Source organism: Budorcas taxicolor, chromosome 4 (genome assembly GCF_023091745.1).
Source record: "Budorcas taxicolor isolate Tak-1 chromosome 4, Takin1.1, whole genome shotgun sequence".
Classification (NCBI taxonomy): Eukaryota; Metazoa; Chordata; class Mammalia; order Artiodactyla; family Bovidae; genus Budorcas; species Budorcas taxicolor.
The window spans coordinates 92,349,789-92,373,888 of record NC_068913.1 but is presented as its reverse complement, the minus strand read 5'-3'; positions in this window follow the sequence as shown (position 1 = coordinate 92,373,888).

The window sequence follows — 24,100 nt, the reverse complement described above, 5'->3', positions numbered from 1 at the left end:
ATGCTCTCTTCCTGTTTGGACTCTCCTCTATCTCCACCCTCTCCTTTCTCTTCTCTACCCAACTCTGTGAATCTTTTTGTGTGTTCTGGACTGTGGAGAACACTTAGGGAACTGATTACTGGCTCGATCTGTCTCTATCCGTTTGATTCCCCCCTTTATCCTCCTGGCCACCTCTGTCTCCTTCCTTCCTCTTCTCTTCTCTTCTCTGTATAACTCTGTGAACATCTCTGAGTGGTCCAGATTGTGGAGTGCACATAAGGAAGTGATTACTGGCTAGCTTCCTCTCTCTTCTTTTGATTCCACCTCATCTCATCCTGATCACCTGTATCTCCTTCCTCCCTCTTCTCATCTCCATGTAACTCTCCATGTAACTCCACCCTCTCTGGGTGTCCCTCACTGTGGAGAAACATTTCATCTTTAACCTAGATGTTTTATCAATGGTGCTATATAGATAGTCTTGAGGCTACTGTAAAAATAAGACTGAAAACCAGAAGCAGGAGGCTTAAGTCCAAATTCTGAGAATACCAGAGAACTCCTGACTCCAGGAAACATTAATTGACATGAGCTCATCAAATGCCTCCATACCTACACTGAAACCAAGCACCATCCAAAGGCCAACAAGTTCCAGAGCAAGACATACTACACAAATTCTCCAGCAACACAGGAACATAACTCTGAGCTTCAGTATACAGGCTGCCCAAAGTCACTCCTCGTTGGACTGTGAAGAAGGCTGAGCGCCAAAGAATTGATGCTTTTGAACTGTGGTGTTGGAGAAGACTCTTGAGAGTCCCTTGGACTGCAAGGACATCCAACCAGTCCATTCTGAAGATCAACCCTGGGATTTCTTTGGAAGGAATGATGCTAAAGCTGAAGCTCCAGTACTTTGGCCATTTCATGTGAAGAGTTGACGCATTGGAAAAGACTCTGATGCTGGGAGAGATTGGGGGCAGGAGGAGAAGGGGACGATCGAGGATGAGATGGCTGGATGGCATCACGGACTCGATGGACATGAGTCTGAGTGAACTCTGGGTGTTGGTGATGGACAGGGAGGCCTGGAGTGCTGCGATTCATGGGGTCGCAAAGAGTTGGACACGACTGAGTGACTGAACTAACTAACTAACTAATGTCACTCCAAACTCACTGACATCTCATAACTCATTACTGGACGCTTCATTGCACTCCAGAGAGAAGAAATCCAGTTCCACCCACCAGAACACCGAAACAAGCTTTCCTAACCAGGAAACCTTGACAAGCCATCCGTACAACCCCACCCACAGCGAGGAAACTCCACAATAAAGAGAACTCCACAAATGCCAGAATACAGAAAGGCCACCCCAAACACAGCAATATAAACAAGATGAAGAGACAGAGGAATACCCAGCAGGTAAAGGAACAGGATAAATGCACACCAAACCAAAGAGGAAGTGATAGGGAATCTACCTGATAAAGAATTTCAAATAATGATAGTGAAAATGATCCAAAATCTTGAAAGCAAAATGGAATCACAGATAAATAGCCTGGAGACAAGGATTTAGAAGATGAAAGAAAGGTTTAACAAGGACCTAGAAGAAATAAAAAAGAGTCAATATATAATGAATAATGAAATAAATTAGATCAAAAACACTCTGGAGGGAACAAATAGTAGAATAATGGAGGCAGAAGATAGGATTACTGAGGTAGAAGCTAAAATGGTAGAAATAAATGAATCAAAGAGGAAAAAATAAAAACGAATTAAAAGAAATGAAGACAATCTCAGAGACATCTGGGACAATGTTAAATGGCCCAACATTCGAATCATAGGAGTCCCAGAAGAAGAAGACAAAAAGAAAGATCATGAGAAAATATTTGAGGAGATAATAGTTGAAAACTTCCCAAAAATGGGGAAGGAAATAATCACCCAAGTCCAAGAATCCCAGAGAGTCTCAAACAGGGTAAACCCAAAGCGAAACACCCCAAGACACATATTAATCAAATTAACAAAGATCAAACACAAAGAACAAATATTAAAAGCAGCAAGGGAAAAACAACAAATAACACACAAGGGGATTCCCATAAGGATAACAGCTGATCGATCTTCCATTAGAAACTCTTCAGGCCTGGAGGGAATGGCAAGGCATACATAAAGTGATGAAAGAAAACAACCTACAGCCCAGATTACTGCACCCAGCAAGGATCTCATTCAAATATGAAGGAGAAATCAAAAGCTTTCCAGACAAGCAAAAGCTGAGAGAATTCAGCACCACCAAACCAGCTCTCCAACAAATGCTAAAGGATCTTCTCTAGACAGGAAACACAGAAAGGGTGTATAAACTCGAACCCAAAACAGTAAAGTAAATGGCAATGGGATCATACTTATCAATAATTACCTTAAATATAAATGGGTTGAATGTCCCAACCAAAAGACAAGACTGACTGAATGGATACAAAAACAAGACCCCTATATATGTTGTATACAAGGGACCCACTTCAAAACAAGGGAAACATGCAGACTGAAAGTGAAGGGTTGGAAAAAGAGATTCCATGCAAATAGAGACCAAAAGAAAGCAGGAGTAGTAATACTCATATCAGATAAAATAGACTTTAAAAGAAAGGCTTTGAAAAGAGACAAAGAAAGACACTACATAATCATCAAAGGATCAATCCAAGAAGAAGATATAACAATTATAAGTATATGTACACCCAACATAGGAGCACCACAATATGTAAGACAAAAGCTAACAGGTATGAAGGGGGGGATTTACAATAATACAACAATAGTGGGAGAATTTAATACCCCACTCACACCTATGGATAGATCAACTAAACAGAAAATTAACAAGGAAACACAAACTTTAAATGATGCAATAGACCAGTTTGACCTAATTGATATCTATAGGACATTTCCCCCCAAAACAATGAATTTCACCTTTTTCTCAAGCACACATGGAACCTTCTCCAGGATAGATCACATCGTGGGCCATAAATCTAACCTTGGTAAATTTAAAAAAAGCTGAAATTATTCCAAGCATCTTTTCAGACCACAATGCAGTAAGATTAGATCTCAATTACAGGAAAAGAACTATTAAAAATTCCAACATATGGAGGCTGAACAACACACTGCTGAATAACAAACAAATCACAGAAGAAATCAAAAAAGAAATCAAAATATACATAGAAACAAATGAAAATGAAAATGCAACAACCCAAAACCTGTGGGACACTGTAAAAGCAGTGCCAAGAGGAAGGTTCATAGCAATACAAGCATACCTCAAGAAATAAGAAAAAAGTCAAATAAATAGCATAACTCTACACCTGAAGCAACTAGAAAAGAAAGAAATTAAGAACCCCAGGTTTAGTAGAAGGAAAGAAATCTTAAAAATTAGGGCAGAAGTAAATGCAAAAGAAACAAAAGAGACAATAGCAAAAATCAACAAAGCCAAAAGCTCATTGTTTGAAAGGATAAATAAAATTGACAAACCATTAGCCAGACTCAACAGAAAGCAAAGGGAGAAAAATCAAATCAATAAAATTAGAAATTAAAATGGAGAGATCACAACAGACAACACAGAAATACAAAGGATCATAAGAGACTACTATCAGCAATTATATGCCAATAAAATGGACAACTTGGAAGAAATGGACAAATTCTTAGAAAAGTAAAACTTTCCAAAACTGAACCAGGAACAAATAGAAAATCTTAACAGCCCCATCACAAGCACGGAAATTGAAACTGTAATCAGACATCTTCCAACAAACAAAAGCCCAGGTCCAGACAGCTTCACAGCTGCATTCTACCAAAAATTTCGAGAAGAGCTAACACCTATCCTATTCAAACCCTTCCAGAAAATTGCAGAGGAAGATAAACTTCCAAACACATTCTATGAGGCCACCATCACCCTAATACCAAAACTTGACAAAGACGCCACAAAAAAAGAAAACTACAGGCCAATATTACTGATGAACATAGATGCAAAAATCCTTAACAAAATTCTAGCAATCAGAATCCAACAACACATTAAAAAGATCATACATCATGACCAAGTGGGCTTTATCCCAGGGATGCAAGGATTCTTCAGTATCCACAAATCAATCAATGTAATATACCACATTAACAAATTGAAAAATAAAAGCCATAAGATTATCTCAATAGATGCAGAAAAAAGCGTTTGGCAAAATTCACTATCCATTTATGATAAAAAAACTCTCCAGAAAGTAAGAATGGAAGGAACATACCTCAACATAATAAAAGCTATATATAACAAACCCACAGCAAACATTATCCTCAATGGTGAAAAATCGAAAGCATTTCCCCTAAAGTCAGGAACAAGACAAGAGTGCCCACTTTCAACACTACTATTCAAAATAGTTTTGGAAGTTTTGGCCACAGCAATCAAAGCAGAAAAAGAATAAAAGGAATCCAGATTGGAAAAGAAGAAGTAAAACTCTCACTGTTTGCAGATGACATGATTCTCTACATAGAAAACCCTAAAGATTCCACCAGAAAATTACTAGAGCTAATCAATGAATACAGTAAAATTGCAGGATATAAAATCAACACACAGAAAGCCCTTGCATTCCTATACACTAATAATGAGAAAATAGAGAAATGAAGGAAGCAACTCCATTCACCATTGCAATGAAAAGAATAAAATACTTGGGAATATATCTACCTAAAGAAACAAAAGACCTATACACAGAAAACTATAAGACACTGGTGAAAGAAATCAAAGAAGACACAAATAGATGGAGAAATACACCGTGTTCATGGATTGGAAGAATTAATATAGTAAAAATGAATATACTACCCAAAGCAATCTATAGATTCAATGCAATCCCTATCAAGCTACCAATGGTATTTCTCACAGAGCTAGAACAAATAATTTCACAATTTGTATGGAAATACAAAAAACTTTGAATAGCCAAAGCAATCTTGAGAATGAAGAATGGAACTGGAGGAATCAACCTGCCTGACTTCAGGCTCTACTACAAAGCCACAGTCATCAGGACAGTATGGTACTGGCACAAAGACAGAAATATAAATTAATGGATCAAAATAGAAAGCCCAGAGATAAATCCACACACCTATGGACACCTTTTCTTTGACAAAGGAGGCAAGAATATACAATGGAGAAAAGACAATCTCTTTAACAAGTGGTGGTGGGAAAACTGGTCAACCACTTGTAAAAGAATGAAACTAGAACACTTTCTAACACCATACACAAAAATAAACTCAAAATGGATTAAAGATCTAAACATAAGACCAAAAACTATAAAACTCTTAGAGAAGAACATAGGGAAAACACTCTCCAACATAAATCACAGCAGGATCCTCTATGATCCACCTCCCAGAATATTGGAAATAAAAGCAAAAATTAAAAAAGGGGACCTAATTAAAATTAAAAGCTTCTGCACAACAAAGGAAACTCTAAGCAAGGTGAAAAGACAGCCTTCAGAATGGGAGAAAATCAGCAAATGAAGCAACTGACAAATAATTAATTGCAAAAATACACAAGCAACTCCTGTAGCTCAATTCCAGAAAAATAAACGACCCAATAAAAAAAATGGGCCAAAGAACTAAACAGACATTTCTCCAAAGAAGACATATAGATGGCTAACAAACATATGAAAAGATGCTCAACATCACTCATTATTAGAGAGATGCAAATCAAAACCACAATGAAGCACCATTTCACACCAGTCAGAATGGCTGCGATCCAAAAGTCTACAAGCAATAAATGCTGGAGAGGGTGTGGAGAAAAGGGAACTCTCTTACGCTGTTGGTTGGAATGCAAACTAGTACAGCCACTATGGAGAATAGTGTGGAGATTCCTTAAAAAACTGGAAATAGAACTGTCTTATGACCTAGCAATCCCACTGCTGGGCATACACATCAAGGAAACCAGAATTGAAAGAGACACTTGTACCCCAATGTTCATCACAGCACTCTTTATAATAGCCTATAATAGAAGCAACCTAGATGTCCATCAGCATACGAATGGATAAGAAAGCTGTGGTACATATACACAATGGAGTATTACTCAGCCATTAAAAAGAAAACATTTGAATCAGTTCTAATGAGGTGGATGAAACTGGAGCCTATTATACAGAGTGAAGTAAGCCAGAAAGAAAAACACTAATACAGTATACTAATACATATATATGGAATTTAGAAAGATGTTAACAATAACCCTGTATGGGAGATAGCAAAAGAGACCACAGATGTACAGAACAGTCTTTTGGACTCTGTGAGTGAGAGCGAGGATGGGATGATTTGGGAGAATGGGATTGAAACATGTATAATATCATATGTGAAACGAATTGCCAATCCAGATTCGATGCATGATACAAGATGCTCGGGGCTGGTGCACTGGGATGACCCAGAGGGATGGGATGGGGAGGGAGTTGGGAGGGGGTTTAAGGATGGGGAACATGTGTACACCCGTGGCAGATTCGTGTTGATGTAAGGAAAACCACTACAACATTGTAAAGTAATTAGCATCCAATTAAAATAAATACAGTTATATTTAAAAAAAAGAAAGAAAAGAAAATCAAATTATATAGATCAAATAATAATAGAAATCTACAAAAATGTAACTGTGGAAAAGAGATACTAGCATGGATCTAGTGTTTGATAGATCTTAAACAAAAATTAATAAAATTATAGAGAAATCTTAATGTTTTTCTAAAGTTGAAAATGTAGCTTTTTGCTAATATAGATTGATATATTTTAATAGGTACAGAGCTATATCAACAATAAATCATGCAAATATTTAACACCCCAAGTATATGCAGTCCTCCAAATGAATTGCTAGATGGGTTTGAGGACTTATAATTTAACTGTAAATTTAATCCAGAAGAACAATATATATTTCATGTGAAGATAAAAATGCATTACATATTTTAAATGTATTACACATTTTCAATTCTTCAAAGTGTTATGCTACTTAAACATCATATAGTTCTGGTTTTATAATCAATAAGCAAATTAATAATAACCTAAAACATTCCTTTGTATAATGTAATAATAAATTTTTGATAAAATTTATATCAACAATAGAAATTAACATACAAAAACAATGCACATGACAACTTTGAATAAACTAGTTTCCAGCCTTCCTTGTCATTAGTCACAGACATGTACACAATCCTGGCTAACATTTTTGAGTCATAATAACTTGTTCAGGTTTCTTGGTGATAGAGGGAAATGGCATGCCTTTCCCCTCTTTTCCTTTTAGCTACTGGATGAAATATAGTGGCTGAAATACAGATGCAATGATTGCAGCTAGAACAGCCAACTCAAGTCAAGAAGTAAAAACCAAATATGTTGAAGATGGAGAGTTAAAAACACACACACACACACACACACACACACAGAAGGACTATGTGGTGTGATAATTGTGGATGCACCTTCCTTTTCTCCTGTGGCTGGGCTATTCACCACTTCAGTAACACATGAGGTACATAAATCAACATCTTGGTCTTGGTTAAGTCACAATTGTGTGAGTTTTGTCTCTCTGATAGATAAAATTAATCTTGGTATATTTGTTTTAGTTTCTCTTTTAGTGAAATAGTTGTGTTTGGGTCCACAGATTTTTTTTACAAAAATTAGAATGTGAGACAAAGTTGTATATAATAATAGAAAGTTTTGTATTTTAAAACATTTTATAATATTTTAGATGTAAAAATGATGTTAAGAATATGACAAATACTCAAAACAAACACTAAACTTAGAGAGTAAGACATTTTAAATATTTCTGAAATTTTCCATGCGTATCTTACTGATGTCTTTCTCCTTTCCTATCTACCATGCCTGGATCTCCAAGGCGAATAACAATTCTGATTTTGGTATTCATCATTCCCAGGCAAGTGTTTGTATTTCCACTATAAAGGTTGACAATATGGATTTTTTTTTTTTTTTAAGATTTTTAAAATTAAAATAAAACCTTAATTGGGTCTCTCCCCCTAAATTCAAATGTTGAAGCTCTAACCCCCAATATGATGTTGGGATGGTATCTGGAGATGAGAGATATTTAGGAGATAATTAAGCTTAGATGAAGTCATGAGGGTAGGACTCTCACCATGGGATTGGTGCCCTTATAAGAAGAGACACCAGACAGCTTGCTTCCTCTCTCTCTTTCTCCATTGTGTGAGGACACAATGAGAAGGCATTGTCTGCATGTCAGGATGGGGGCTCTAACCAGGAACTGAACTGCCAGCATCTTGCTCCTTTACTTCCTAGCCTACCAAACTGTGAGAAACCAACGTCTGTTGTTTAAGCTGCTCTATCTATGGTGTTTTGATGTAACAACCCAGGCAAACTAAGACAGGACCCAGACTGTGCTTTTCTATAATTATTATTGTTTGAAAGATACACCCATGATAACATTTTTTCCATTTGCTCATTCATTTTCACTGTGATATAGTATTCCCTTATGGACTGTATTATGCTCCTTTATCTATTTTCACTTTGTTGGTTATTTATATTGTTTCTAGTATTTTTTCTTATAAAAATTGAAGCTGTTATGAACAAACTTGTACATTATTTTTTTGGACAAATGTCAATTGTTACATATCAGGTGGAACTTCCACATTATAGTGTATGTATACACCAGATTTTGCCAAGTTGTACTGAAAAGTTAAAGGTTCTCCACATTCATGTCAATACTTAGGATACTCAAATTTTAAAAACTGTCAATCTATTAAGTCTGAAATGGTATTTCTTTTTACTTTAATTTTTGTTTAATTTTCACTAATATGGTGAAACTGTTGTGTTTTATCAAACATTTAAGATTTCACGTTTGAATTTATCTTTGGTATTTTTGCCTAAATTTCTAGTTAATTACTTGTGACTTTCTTAACGACTGGTTGGAAGTGATTTCATTCTTCACTTGAAAAAGATGTCTAGTCAATTTTAATTAAGTTTCCACAAGATCTTTTGCTACTATGTCAATGCTATTGGGTGTTAGTTCCAAAATGTCTTGTAGGTCTTCATAGAACCGTTCAACTTCAGCTTCTTCAGCGTTACTGGTTGAGGCATAGACTTGGATTACTGTGATATTGAACGGTTTGCCTTGGAGATGAACAGAGACCATTTTATCATTTTTGAGATTGCATCCAAGTACTGCATTTCGGACTCTCTTGTTGACCATGATGGCTACTCCATTTCTTCTGAGGGATTCCTGCCCACAGTAGTAGATATAATGGTCATCTGAGTTAAATTCACACATTCCTGTCCATTTTAGTTCGCTGATTCCTAGAATATCGACGTTCACTCTTGCAATCTCCTGTTTGACCACTTCCAATTTGCCTTGACTCATAGACCTGACATTCCAGGTTCCTATGCAATATTGCTCTTTACAGCATCGGGCCTTGCTTCTATCACAGTCACATCCACAGCTGGATATCGTTTTTGCTTTGGTTCCATCCCTTCATTCTTTCTGGAGTTATTTCTCCACTGATCTCCAGTAGCGTGTTGGGCACGTACTGACCTGGGGAGTTCCTCTTTCAGTATCCTATCATTTTGCCTTTTCATACTGTTCATGGGGTTCTCAAGGCAGGAATATTGAACTGGTTTGCCATTATCTTCTCCAGTGGGCCACATTCTGTCAGACCTCTTCACCATGACCCGCCCGTCTTGTGTTGCCCGCAGGCATGGCTTTGTTTCATTGAGTTAGACAAGGCTGTGGTCCTACTGTGATTAGATTGACTAGTTTTCTGTGAGTATGGTTTCAGTGTGTCTGCCCTCTGATGCCCTCTTGCAACACCCACCATCTTACTTGGGTTTCTCTTACCTTGGGCATTGGGTATCTCTTCACGCCTGCTCCAGCAAAGCACAGCCTCCGCTCCTTACCTTGGATGAGGGGTATCTCCTCACCACTGCCCTTCCTGACCTTCATGGTGGGATAGCTCCTCTAGGCCCTCCTGTGCCTGTGCAGACACCGCTCTTTGGACGTGGGGTAGCTCATCCCGGCCGGCGCCCCTGGCCAGGGGCGCAGGGTGGCTCCTCCCGGCCGTCCCTGACCTCAGATGCGGGTTAGCTCCTCTCGGCCGTTCCTGCACCATCGCAGCCTGGCACTCTCAGCCACTGCCCCTGACCTCGGATGTGGGGTAACTCCTCTTGGCCACTGCCCTATGGGCATGGATTCCTCCCGGCTTCTGCCTCTGACCTCAGATGTGGGTTAGGTACTCTCGGCCGTGCTTAGTACACCAGTCACAGCTGCCTGCACTTAGTGTGCCCGTCACAGCCACCCACGCTTGAAAGAGAGTTTTGCCAAGAAAATACACTGGTCATAGCAAACACCCTCTTCCAACAACACAAGAGAAGACTCTACACATGGACATCACCGGATGGTCAACACTGAAATCAGACTGATTATATTCTTTGCAGCCAAAGAAGGAGAAGCTCTAAACAATAAACAAAAACAAGACCAGGAGCTGACTGTGGCTCAGATCATGAACTCCTTATTGTCAAATTCAGACTTAAATTGAAGAAAGTAGGGAAAACCACTAGACCATTCAGGTATGACCTAAATCAAATCCCTTATGATCATACAGTGGAAGTGAGAAATAGATTTAAGGGCCTAGATCTGATAAATAGAGTGCCTGATGAACTATGGAATGAGGTTTGTGACATTGTACAGGAGACAGGGATCAAGACCATCCCCATGGAAAAGAAATGCAAAAAAGCAAAATGGCTGTCTGGGGAGGCCTTACAAATAGCTCTGAAAAGAAGAGAGGTGAAAAGCAAAGGAGAAAAGGAAAGATATAAGCATCTGAATGGAGAGTTCCAAAGAATAGAAAGAAGAGATAAGAAAGCCTTCTTCAGCGATCAATGCAAAGAAATAGAGGAAAAGAACAGAATGGGAAAGACTAGAGATGTTTTCAAGAAAATCTGAGATACCAAGGGAACATTTCATGTAAAGATGGGCTCAATAAAGGACAGAAATGGTATGGACCTAACAGAAGCAGAAGATATTAAGAAGAGGTGGCAAGAATACACAGAAGAAATGTACAAAAAAAGATCTTCATGACCCAGATAATCACGATGGTGTGATCACTCATCTAGAGCCAGACATCCTGGAATGTGAAGTCAAGTGGGCCTTAGAAAGCATCACTATGAACAAAGCTAATGGAGGTGATGGCATTCCAGTTGAGCTGTTTTAAATCCTGAAAGATGATGCTGTGAAAGTACTGCACTCAATATGCCAGCAAATTTGGAAAACTCAGCAGTGGCCACAGGACTGGAAAAGGTCAGTTTTCATTCCAATCCCAAAGAAAGGGAATGCCAAAGAATGCTCAAACTACCACACAACTGCACTCATCTCACACACTGGTAAATTAATGCTCAAAATTCTCCCAGCCAGGCTTGAGCAATACATGAATTGTGAACATCTTGATGTTCAAGCTGGCTTTAGAAAAGGCAGAAGAACCAGAGATCAAATTGCCAACATCCACTGGATCATGGAAAAAGCAAAAGAGTTCCAGAAAAACATCTATTTCTGCTGTATTGAGTATGCCAAAGCTTTTGACTATATGGATCACAATAAACTATGGAAAATTCTGAAAAAGATGGGAATATCAGACCACCTGACCTGCCTCTTGAGAAACCTACATGCAGGTCAGGAAGCAATAGTTAGAACTGGACATGGAACAACAGACTGGTTCCAAATAGGAAAAGGAGAACGTCAAGGCTGTATAATGTCACCTTTCTTATTTAACTTCTATGCAGAGTACCTCATGAGAAACGCTGGACTGGAAGAAACACAAGCTGGAATGAAGATTGCCAGGAGAAATATCAATAACCTCAGATATACAGATGACACCATCCTTATGGCAAAAAGTGAAGAGGAGCTAAAAAGCCTCTTGATGAAACTGAAAGTCGATAGTGAAAAAGTTGGCATAAAGCTCAACATTCAGAAAATGAATATCATGGCATCTGGTCCCATCACTTCAAGGGAAATAGATGGGGAAACAGTGGAAACAGTGTCAGACTTTATATTTTGGGGCTCCAAGATCACTGCAGATGGTGATTGCAGCCATGAAAATAAAACACACTTACTCTTGGAAGAAAAGTTATGACCAACCTAGATAGCATATTCAAAAGCAGAGACATTACTTTGCCGACTAAGGTCCATCTAGTCAAGGCTATGGTTTTTCCTGTGGTCATGTATGGATGTGAGATTTGGACTGTGAAGAAGGTTGCGTGCCAAAGAATTGATACTTTTGAACTGTGCTGTTGGAGAAGACTCTTGAGAGTCCCTTGGACTGCAAGGAGATCCAACCAGTCCATTCTGAAGGAGATCAGTCCTGGCATTTCTTTGGAAGGAATGATGCTAAAGCTGAAACTCCAGTACTTTGTCCACCTCATGTGAAGAGTTGACTCATTGGAAAAGACTCTGATGCTGGGAGGGATTGGGGGCAGGAGGAGAAGGGGACGACAGAGGATGAGATGGCTGGATGGCATCACGGACTCGATGGACATGAGTCTGAGTGAACTCCGGGAGTTGGTGATGGACAAGGAGGCCTGGCGTGCTGCGATTCATGGGGTCGCAAAGAGTCAGACACGACTGAGAGACTGAACTGAACTGAACAATGCTATTTAACCTCCTATATCAAAACATGTGTCACCAGGCCACCATTTCAATATTAAAAATTTGAGAGAGGGATGATAAACCTTTCTCATTCTGCCTCCTGTAGTCTGTCTTTTATTAATGTAATCAGAGCATCCACCTCCTCTGAGTCTGAAAAGGATAATCAGTTGAATGTCCCTCCCCCTTTTTACTTCTCCATTGTGCCTGGTTTTAATACAAGCTTCTCTTCAGGCTCTTGTGGAATTGCTGACATAGAAATACAGGGAGACTTTAGCAGCAGGAACAGGTCAAAGAAGCAACCCCTGCTCCTCCTGCCCTGTTTTGGTGGCCACACTCTAGCTCTCCCCCGAGCTTCCTCACTGCTGGTTCTCCTTCACAAGGGCCCTGGGGTGTTTCTAAGTCACATTCATTATTCTTCAAACACTAGGGCTTACAATCCCAGACTGGGATGAAATAAATCGGCATGTATCTTCATTTTATATTTCACAAAGAGGCTTGATTTTATCCTTTAAAAGGCACAAAGTCATCATAACAGTGTTAATCAGTTATATTCCAACATAAAATAGAAAGCTAAAAAAGACCATCTGATAGAGAATTCTAAGGTTCAACTGAATAAAATATAGATTTTATACGACAGTAATTTAAATGATTCAAATTTCAAACAGTACAAAGAAAACACAAGAAGTCTGCCTGTCAGGTCTAATTCATTCCTCTTCCATCAGGCAAACAGTGTTAATTATTTTACATAGAATTCTAGCATTTTCTAAATTTTTTTTTATCATTTAAAAAAGAAGCAGTAGCATTTTATTCACAGGGATATGTGTTGCAGAAGGAGTCTAAAGATGTCCACATCTAACCCCTGGAAAAATGAAATTTATATGTGTGATTAAAGGTATGTCCTTGAGATGAGATTATTTTGGATTATCCAGATGGGTCTGGATCATTTTGGATCATCCTGAGCACATAAATACTTATAGTCAGAGAACCTTTCCCAGCCGTGATCCAAGAGAGGTGTGACTACAGAGGGGGATTCAGAATAGTGTGATGTTGCTAGTTTTGAAGAAGGAAGAGAACTATGACATAAAGAATGTGGGGGACTTGGAGAAGCTGATGAAAAAGCAAGCTTCCAAGAAGGTCTGCAACACTGACAAAACCTTGAGTTATCCTGGTAGAACCATGCCAAGCTTCTGAATTGCAGAATTGTAAGATAATAAATTCATATTGTTTTAAGCCTCTAAATTTGTGTCCAAGTTTTACAACAGCAACTATAGAAAGCTGGCATAATTTCAATATATTTACCTTATTTTTTTTCACTTTCATTCATTCAAAAATAATTTCATATCAGTCCTTAAAGAGCTTACTGTTTCATTTTTTCATAACTACATAATATTCCATTATACGATTAAAACATCATCAAATGTCTTGAATGAAGTCTTCTGCTATTTGAAATAAGACCACAGTGAATATCTTGAATAAGTGCCAGTTCTTACACATGTCAATTAATATATGGAGCAAAACTTAAGAAATGGAATTAACCATTGAATGGGAATGGGTATTTTATATTTTGACTGATATTTCCAAATGAGCTTCCACAGAGGCTGTTTCTCTTTATATTCTATGTCTGAAAGTCCTGCTTCTATATACCTTTGTAAATACAGTATGTTGAAGCTCAAGTTGGAATCAAGATTGCCAGGAGAAATATCAATAACCTCAGATATGCAGATGGCACCCTTAGGCAGAGAGTAAGGAGTAACTAAAGAGCCTCTTGATGAATGAGAAAGAGGAGAGTGAATAAGGTGGCTTAAAACTCAACCTTCAAAAAATCAAGATCATGGTATCTGGTTCCATCACTTCATGGCAAATAGGTGGGGAAACAGTGGAAACAGTGACAGACTTTATTTGGGGGCCCTACAAAAGCACTGCAGATGGTGACTGCTGCCACAAAATTAAAAGATTCTTGCTCCTTGGAAGAAAAGCTGTGACCAACCTAGACAGAATAATAAAAAGCAGAGACAAATGCCAACAAATGTCTGTCTAGTCAAAGCTATGGTTTTTCCAGTAGTCATATGTGGATGTGAGAGTTGAATCATAAGGAAGGCTGAGTGCTGAAGAATTGATGCTTTTGAACTGTGGCACTGGAGAAGACTCTTGAGAGTCCTTTGGGCAGCAAGGACATCAAACCAGTCAATCCTGAAGAAAGTCAACCCTGAATATTCATTGGAAGGACTGATGATGAAGCTGAAACTCCAATACTTTGGCCACCTGATGTGAAGAACTGACTCATTGGAAAAGACCCTGATGCTGGAAAAGGCTGAAGGCAGGAGGAGAAGGGGGTTACAGAGGATGAAATGGCTGGGCAGCATCATCAACTCAATGGACACACTGCTGCTGCTGCTGCTACTGCTGCTAAGTTGCTTCAGTCGTGTCCGACTCTGTGCGATCCCATACACGGCAGCCCACCAGGTTCCCCTGTCCCTGGGATTCTCCAGGCAAGAACACTAGAGTAGGCTGCCATTTCCTTCTCCAATGCATGAAAGTGAAGAGCGAAAGTGAAGTTGCTCAGTCGTGTCTGACTCTTAGCAACCCCATGAACTGCAGCCACCAGGCTCCTCCATCCATGGGATTTTCCAGGCAAGAGTACTGGAGTGGGGTGCCATTTCCTTCTCCGCAGTGGACATGAGCTTGAGCCAACTCTGGGAGACAGCCAAGGACAGGGAAGTCTGGCGTGCTACAGTCATGGGGTCACAGAGTCGGACACAACTTAGCAACCAAACAACAAATTGAACACAATCTTTATCTGATAGCAGATAAGTGGAATCCTAGTTTGAATTCATTTATCTTTTGGGATAAGTGAATTTGAGAATCTTTTCTTTTGTGATTTTTCTTCATTCTGTATTTCTTTCCTTGATCTCTCCCATGCTGCTTCTTCCCATCTGTTTGCTCATATTTCTTCATACTATGTTGATGGAGAATCTTATTGATATATTAATGCTTTATAACTGTTAAAGAAACAAATTCTTTTTCTTTTGGCTTTTCTTATGGAAGCTTTGTTAATGTAGGTTTTTTTTAAAAATGTAAAATGCATCAATTTTTTATATGAATTTATAATTTTATTTCATATTTAGAGAAAATATTCACCAATATCCTGTTTTTATTCTTCCACAGATTATTTAGTATTTTTATGATTTCAGGATTCATATTTTTGATCCATTTTCTTTACATTGAAAGTTATGAAAAAAACTTTACTTTTACTTTTTCCAGAAGGCAATTTAGCTGTCCTAACACCATTTGTTGAATATTCCATATCCACTTTTAATATACTTTTTAAAATGATATCCTTTAACACCAAAATTTTCAAGTTTAACAATGGACATATTGCATATACCTAAAAAATTTTAATTTCAATTTACATTAATTGTTTCCTTATTTATTAAACTCTTATAAAGGACTAACATATTTTCTGTACTTTAATGAATGGACAGATGATTTAATATGTCTTGGCAAGAGATTTAGTAGACCTCAGTTGGGTTTGACTGTCTAAATAACATCAATGTATCCAGTGCACACATCTGTCCTACAGATTTTCCTTTGGGAAACCATTCGTTTTCCCCTGATCTGGTCATGGCCTTATACTAACTATCACGGTATCTTACCACTCCAGACACAGAGCTGAAAATATGATTTACCTTGGCTCAGTAATGGAGTAATTCATCCTCCTGGCAAGCTCTTCTGGGCCCACTCCCAGACAGCTGTCACAGGAATGGAGCCCAAGGATTTAAGTTCTTTTCCCTGCTGCTAAGTTTCTTTTCCCTGTCACTTCTTCCCAATATATTATTAGGGCAAAGAGGACAAAAAGAATCACCTTTCTTTTATAATTTTGTTTCACTTCCCTTCCCTTAATTCAGCTTGGTGATCCTTCTAAAAATACTTGATCAACCATCCTAAAGAAACCTCAACTCTTACAGCACAAAACCTTAAAGTATCCAGTTTTGAGAAGCAGGAAGATCTTTCTCCCCTCCTGGTCGGGGATAGGCAGGCATTATTTTTTTACTTCTTGATACATTTACCACGTCCAGGAATGGGCAGAAGAGCTTCTCTTCAGAATAACAGAAAACAGAATACAATATCAATTCAGTTCAGTTCAGTCGCTCAGTTGTGCCCTACTCTTTGCAACCTCATGAACTGCAGCACATCAAGCCTCCCTGTCTATCACCAACTCTGGGAGTTTACCCAAACTCATGTCCATTGAGTCAGTGATGCCATCTAACCATCTCATCCTCTGTCATCCCATTCTCCTCCTGCCTTCAATCTTTCCCAACATCAAGGTCTTTTCCAATGAGTCAGTTCTCCACATCAGATGGCCAAAGTATTGGAGTTTCACCGTCAACATCAGTCCTTCCAATGAACACCCAGGACTGATCTCCTTTAGGATAGACTGGTTGGAACTCCTTGCAGTCCAAGGGACTCTCAAGAGTCTTCTCCAACACCATAGTTTAAAAGCATCAATTTTTCGGCGCTCAGGTTTCTTTATAGTCCAACTCTCATGTGCATACATGACTACTGGAAAAACCATAGCCTTGACTAGATGGACCTTTGTTGGCAAAATAATGTCTCTGCTTTTTAACATGCTGTCTAGGTTGGCCATAAGTTTCCTTCCAAGGAGTAAGCATCTTTTAATTTCATGGCTGCAATCACCATCTGCAATGATTTTGGAGCCCCCCAAAATAAAGTCAGCCACTGTTTCCATTGTTTGCCCATCTATTTTCCATGAAGTGATGTGACCAGATGCCATGATCTTCGTTTTCTGAATGTTGAGCTTTAAGCCAACATTTTCACTCTCCTCTTTCACTTTCATCAAGAGGCTCTTTAGTTCTTCACTTTCTGCCATAAGGGTGGTGTCATCTGCATATCTGAGGTTATTGATATTATCAGCAATCAAAAGCTGAACACATTTATTGTTTTGAAATATTATTTCCCCTCCTTGAAATCTATGCCAATTAATTAATTCTCTGCATCTCAGGGACTTAATACAAGTACAGAAAAGACACTCAGTAAATGTTTATTTACTAAATGAGTAAGTGCATAAATAGCCCCCAGGTGGAACTATTTCCTTTGGGAGAAACTATCAGAAAAACCACCACTGCCTTTTGCTTCAGTAGGTTTTCATACCATTCTCTGCTCCTAGCAGTGGCCCCTCGGGGGATTTCCACTACAACCTCTGTCCTGTGATGATTCGGTATCTTCTCTTAGTTGTGTCCTCTCTCCACAGCTCAGAGCACAAGTGACCATCCTGGACCATGCTATTCAAACCATTCTAGGTCTCTTTAAGATCCATGATTTCAAGAAGGAATGCTGGAATAACATGTTCCTATTTTCCAGAACTTTATTCAAATTCCACCTCTGCTTTATTGACTATGCCAAAGACTGTGTGGATCACAACAAACTGTGGAAAATTCTTAAAGTATTGGGAATACCAGACCGCCTGATCTGTCTCCTGAGAAATCTATATGCAGGTCAAGACGCAACAGTTAGAACTGGACACGGAACAACAGACTGGTTCCAAATCAGGATAGGAGTATATCAAGGCTATATATTATCACCCTTCTTATTTAATTATGTGCAGAGTACATCATGAGAAATGCTGGACTGGATGAAGCACAAGCTGGAATCAAGATTGCCAAGAGAAATATCAATAACCTCAGATATGCAGATGACATCACACTTAGGTCAGAAAGAGAAGAGGAACTAAAGAGCTGCTTGATGAAAGTGAAAGAGGAGAGTAAAAAAACTGACTTAAAACTTAACATTCAGAAAATTAAGATCATGGCATCTGATCCCATCACTTCATGACAAATAGATGGGGAAACAATGGAAAGAGTGAGAGACTTTATTGGGGGGGGGGGGCGGCTACAAAATCACTTCAGATGGTGATTGCAGCCATGAAATTAAAAGATACTTGCTCCTTTGAAGAAAAGTTGTGACCAACCTAGACAGCATATTAAAAAGCAGAGGCATTACTTTATCAGGTCTGTCTAGTCAAGGCTATGGTTTTTCCAGTAGTCATGTATGCATGTGAGAATTGGACTATAAAGAAAGCTGAGTATCAAAGAATTGATGCTTTTTGAACTATGGTGTTGAAGAAGACTCTTGAGAGTCTCTTGGACTGCAAGAAAATCCAACCAGTCCATCCTAAAGGAAATCAGTCCTGAATATTCACTGGAAAGACTGATGTTGAAGCTGAAACTCCAATACTTTGGCTACCTGATGAGAAAAACTGACTCATTGGAAAAGACCCTGATGCTGGGAAAGATTAAGGCAGGAGGAGAAGGGGATGACAGAGGATGGGATGGTTGGATGGACATGAGTTTGAGCAAGCTCCAGGAATTGGTGATGGACAGAGAAGCCTGGCATGCTTCAGTCCTTGGGGTCGCAAAGAGTCAGACATGACTGAGTGAGTGAACTGAACTTATTCAAGAAAATGACTTCCCAATCTCTTTGGGACTTTTGCCAGATCTGTTGTTTACCTTTCTAGATAGAGGAAATGAAGTTTGTCCCCTACTCTCTGGAGCTGCCCACTCCATACTGATGCAGGGACAGCCCCTTGGTTTACACTCATCAGACACTGAACAGTGATGAACCAAGTCGAACTCTGGCTAGAAATCTGGTCATTAGTATATGAGTATGCACGGCCTGGAGTACTGCCTTAATATTACTTGCACACAGGTACACTGGCAGGATGAGACTTGGGTCCCTCATCTAAAGCCATGGATTTTAGCCACAGAGGCAGCTTTTTCAAAGTTGTGGTCCCAACAACTGGAAGTCTGAGGTATGGGTTAAGAAAGCCTCTCACTGGATTCTGATGTACATGCCTGGTAAAGTCTGTTTCCTGAGTATTAATCACCACTTATCACCTAGATCTGACTTAAGTATTAGTTGTGACATCAACGAGGAGTTTTCCACCCACAAGTCCCTTAACTTTTCTGACGTTTATTTATAAGCTGCAGAATATATTGCCCCTTTCCCAAATGTTTGTGAAGATCAAATGATACAATGCATAGCACATGGACATAAATAAAATAAAATTATGATTATGTAACTAAGCATGTGACTCTGTTCCAAAGGAGCATATAAAAAGGATACCTGTTCATTACAGTAGTGAACAGGAAGAAGCATCTTTTAGAGAAAAGTAGGGCCGATGCTGCTTTGAAATAGTTTATTCTGGAAAAGGTTACTTGGTCCAAAAATAGTCTTAGAGTTAAATTCAATAAAATATGGGCTAAGTCCATGAAAAGAGCTATCAAAGAACCCAATGAAATTTAATTTAATTCTTTACCTAAGCTTATAAATAAGTACTGAAGCTGCCTTTCTCCATTTAAAGTGCTTTCAGTGAAGACAAACAACTCAAATCCTTTTATTTTCCTTTGGTTGCTCTTAAATGAACACCTTAGTTATTTCTGACATCTCTAATCCAACCTGTAGTCCTCCATACCTTCTGTAGCTGCTGTTTGTTTTCTCCAGAGTCTAATAGTTCCCATCTTTCTAAAAGATGAATTCAGAAGCCCCTTCCAGATTTCTTACTCTTGCTTCAGTTTGGGAAATTTACTTCAAAAGCCATCACATTACCAAGCAGTGTACTCCAGCCCCTTCATTCATTAAAGGGATATAAGGCTGGAAAGTCAACCTGCCTCAGTATTTTCCAACTAAGAGATGAAGCAACAATTATGGAATCCATAGCTGGTGATGTATCACAAAATGTTGGGCTATAACAGAGGACTGCATTTCATGGTGTGACACAGGAAACATAATAAGAGCCATAACTTCAGGGGGACTCAGAAATCACATAGTGTCACAACCAGGAAAGCCTCTATTTCCCATTCCCCCGCTGCACTCAGAGGAAAAGCAAGCAGGTTAGGGATGACCATCATAGACAAGAGCTGCAGCCCAGAGAGATTTTTCTCCCTTCACTAACAGGTGCCTGCACCAAACCTCTCTCCTTTATGAAGAATCACGACATTTTCATAAGTATAGTATCCTATCAATTGATAATAAAGTAGAAACAGAGGTAAAGTGACAAATATATAGTTGGTCAAGATTATAATGTAAATATACTCTGAGCAAGGGTAGACATAAACTTGACACTTACATGAATAAATGGAAAGTTCTAATTCAGTGAAGCTACTTTGCTCTAGATTAAATGGTACATGTAACAAAACAATGCATAGCTGAAGGAGAAAACAAATGAGAATATATACAATTCCCTTAGTCATTTTGGTTACAAATTTCAACAATTCTGTAATAATGAGGAATTAAATAAATGCTATATAATAGCTCAAATTTTATTATGGGTATATGTGCATATATGGTAATTCTTTATCACATTCCATAGTATAAATATTCCCAATTAAATTTTCCTATTGCTTTAAAAAAAAACAAACCCAAATCTTCATCTAGTATTTTAAAAATTGAATTAATACATATTTTAATTTTAAAATAATTCAACTTGTTCACCTTGAACACACAAATTATATGTTGTCTATAGCAATACCACTTTTAAACCTTTTAATTTTTGTATTTCTTCTTTTTGAAAAAAAAATTAATCAGAGTAATACATCACATGGATGTTGGTAAAAGGTTAGATTTATTCAATTTTTTAATAAGTACTTGAGTTTCTATGGTGAGTCAGGCAATTTTTTTAGGTACTGATAAATTCAATAATGAAAAAATAAAAAAATATAAAAACTCCTATCCTGAAGGAACTTATATTCTAATTGGGGCTCAGATGCTACACTTATAAGATTAAAAGAGAAAAATAAAATGAAAGAGGAAGATAAGGACTGTAGAGCATGAGAGCAGGGAAGAAATATAGTAACAGTTACTCTCTAGTAATTTAAGTCTTTATTTAAAAGATTAAGCCCTCAAGTATATTTGTTCTTGAACTCAGTTTGTTTGCATATTTTGATGTAATTTGATTTCATATACCCTGTTTAGAAATATGTCTGTAATATATGATGATGACTTAGTAATTGGCTTCTAATGAAATTAACTTCTGCTTGCTTCTGGATCATACCTATATTCTCATCTTTTCATATAGATACCTAAACCAAAGGAGAAAATACTTCTCAAGTTAATGGATTTAATTTCTTAATTCACTATATAACTGTCTAGTATATACCAGACATTAGGCAAAGTCGTGATATGTAAGGCCATAAAAAAACCTTCTGGTATAGCTGGCAAGACATACGGGGTGACAATGCAGTATGATAAGAACCATAATAAAATGAAGCCTGAGGTTCCATAGCAGTAGAAAGGCAGATGAATAGAGACAACCAGGGAAACATAATGCTTTTGAAAAAAAGGGGGATCTAAACTCTCTGAAACAATGAATAACTCTCCAGGCTGAAATCAGAGGAAGACATTCTAATTCATGCCATGTACATCATATAGAGGCATGGAGCAGTCCATTAGGTGAAGACCTCAGTAAAATTCCAATAATTCTTTTAGAATTTAAAACAAAGAGTTAGTGAAAGTCATGAATTTGTTGGGAAGAGAGCTAACTGGCCAGGAGCAAAGATATTGAAAACTCCCACATCTCCAGGCCCTGACTCTAACAGCAGCTGTTTTTGTTGCCGTGGCTATCCACTGTGTCCTACCTCCTGAGAGGGTGCCAGCTGTCAGCACCTGCATGTCTTTGTTGGAAGGCTCTTTTATCCTGGAAGCCTGCTTTGCCAGTGAGAACAACAGGCTGAAAAGGTTGGGGAATTACTGCTTCCTGAGTTTATCGCTTAACCAACGCTCTCAGGAACTGGTGTTTAAATACTTTTTACTCTGTTATCTCCATAGTGGGATAACCCTGAGGAGCACATTCTATACTAGTTCCTAGAGTTCCTGAAGCTATGTTAAGCTCCAGATTCCCATACCTAAATAATCAGGAAGGGATGCCAATCTTGATTTGGTAAGTGGGCATGTTGTAGTACCACAGTTATTAAGATGCTCACCCATGCTGAATTGTGTTGGGATATTGGTAGAAGAAGGTGTATTGTTTATATATCTCTAGTATTTGCAAAATGCTGCAAATGCAGCAATGGCAGTTTCAAGGTTTGGGAAGTCAGAAGGTGATTACTAAGTGTCATTAAAACATTGATGTATGGCAAAACCAATACAATATTGAGAAGTAAAAAAATAAATAAATAAATAAATTAAAAAATAAAATCATTTCCCTCAACCCACAAAAAACAAAAAACAAAAAACAAAAAAACACACACACATTGAAGGAAAAGCCAATAACAAGCTCAGGTCACTCAACTATCCACTCAAGGCACTGTGAAATTCAGAGGGGCTCTGAGCACCATTAAAAGAGAATAACCAGAGGACAGAATGGGCTGAATCCTACATTTTAGACAAGATGGTGAAATTAGGGAATTTTCAAACAAATATGAATTCAGAACCCTGGCTAGTCTTTGCTAAACTCAGGGCCTGACCCTGAGGATGCTAACACAGAATGGGTGTGGTTTTAGCAGGCCTAAGTCTTAAGTTTAAGTGCCAATGAACATGTACCAAGTTCCCTGGTAGAAGCATTTCCATCCTTGGACCTCTAGTCTAGTAAAAAATTAAAACTGTAATGAAGGGTAACACCAATTCCTCAAGAGAATCCCTAGGAGATATAATGAGATTTCCTCCTACATCTACTGTTTGGTTTCAAACTCATATCTTCTAGTTGTAAGGAATACAGCAACTCCTCATCTTGGTTGGTACAAAGTATATATTGCATCTTGACAGATCACATCCAATCCTCAAGCTAGCACTTCATATATATTTTAAGAGGGCATGCCATAGGTCTACTAGACTGGAAGCTTCTGGAACATATGTGCTCATTGTTGTACTCTGCCTTCGACCTCAAGTGGGTTCCTTTGTCCAAGGCAACATTGTATAGGATCAAATGTCACTCATTAATCAAACACTCTATGAGACCTGCAGTGGTGGTGATGACTAAGGCATGAAGACCAGAGAAGATAAACCCCTTGTCCCACTTTAAATCCAATTTTGACCCACATTAGATTCAATCTGTACTGTCAATGGTACTTTAAGGAGATGGTCACTCACAATATTGGAGGGAAAAAAAAAAAGAAAAGACCTACAAACTGTAGAAGGGTAAGATAATATACCTGCAGGTACAGTCTTTCTTGAGGAATTGATATTTATCATCTTCCTTCTCTTACCAGTCATCATAAGTTGCCTTCATTTTCCACCAGTCCTCAACTCTTTATCCCTGAGGAGTCAGAGCCCCTGATGAGCATGGCCTTGGGGAGCCCTTGATTAGCATACCCTTGGGGAGCTGTTGCAACAGTTGGCCAGTTATGGTCACCACCGGTTATAAAAGCACCTATCAGTTCCCCAAGGAATCAATTCCTGAGTTCCATACTCCACACAGAAAGCAAGTCAGCCACCTCATGAAAACCAGGGCCAATTATTATTACCAGTAATTCTGTTCTTCCTCTTCTGGTGTGCTGGCATAATAAACCCACTATAATAGA